A 1,123-nucleotide genomic window follows, 5' to 3' on the forward strand; every position below is an offset into this window, starting at 1 on the left:
CATTTCTTTGTCTTGACTTTGGCTATGATGTCAGTACACTTCGTTTGTTCCCTGACCCAATCTGCACTCTCCCTTTACCTTAACGTTACATCTATCATTCTTATTTCTGAAGTTCGGTGCCTGGTCCTCAAAGCTTGCCTGTATCCTGTCGAACCGTCCTACCGCCTACCTCTGGTGCTCACTCTGCAACGATAGCTGTGCGATTATCGTTCCTAGCGGTAGCATTAAGGTCGTCGTTCTCAGTTAAACCTAAATATCTGCTCTGCAGCTATAAACTGAATTACTCCACTTTTCCTCTTACCGCTAACTCTTTAATGGACTTCCTCTTCACTAGCTTCTGCCCTTCCCTCTTCAAGCCTAAGCTAATTCGAGATCTTACCATTCTGTGATCACTACAGCGCGCCTTTCTGAGGACGGCCGCATCCTGAACAATGCCAGATTGAGCGCATAATATGAAGTATATTTCATTTTGACTATTACCATTAGGGATTCTACCACGCCCACTTACTGTTCTCTCGTTTGCAGAAGAAGGTATTCATGATTCGTAAATTATTTCTATCTTAAAATTGTAATAATAACTCCCTCCTTTTATTCCTAAGGCCAGAACCATAATCGCGTAGTGCCTGATCTCCAGCGTGCTTCATTGAAGTTACTCATCACTACACTGTACTGTGTGTTTACTTGCTTACTGCCGATTCCACGTGTTCATAGATACTTCCGACGATTTGGTCATCATGGCTGTATCTAGGCGCGTAAGCCAACACAACTTTCCTTGTGCCTTAAGTTGATTACGATTACTACCACCCTAACGCTAATACTACAAAATTTCTCTATCTTGCCAGCTATATATCCTGATTGATGAGGAACCCAAACCCAATGCTGCTATGCCCGCCAATCCACGAAAGCATACTACGTGTCCACTTCTAATCTTGTATACGCGCCATCTGTCCCGATAACCTCAATAAGCACTGTGTCATGTGATTCCCGGTAGTTCTTCGAGCAACATCGCTAGAGTAGCCGCATTGAATGAAGTTCTAGAATTAAACGTAGGTTCAGTCCTGTCCGGAGCCAGGGATCCTTAGCGAACTCCGCCACGTCAAAGATACAACCGCAGCCTTGTTCA

The sequence above is a fragment of the Amblyomma americanum genome, chromosome 1 (genome assembly GCF_052857255.1).
Source record: "Amblyomma americanum isolate KBUSLIRL-KWMA chromosome 1, ASM5285725v1, whole genome shotgun sequence".
Lineage (NCBI taxonomy): Eukaryota > Metazoa > Arthropoda > Arachnida > Ixodida > Ixodidae > Amblyomma > Amblyomma americanum.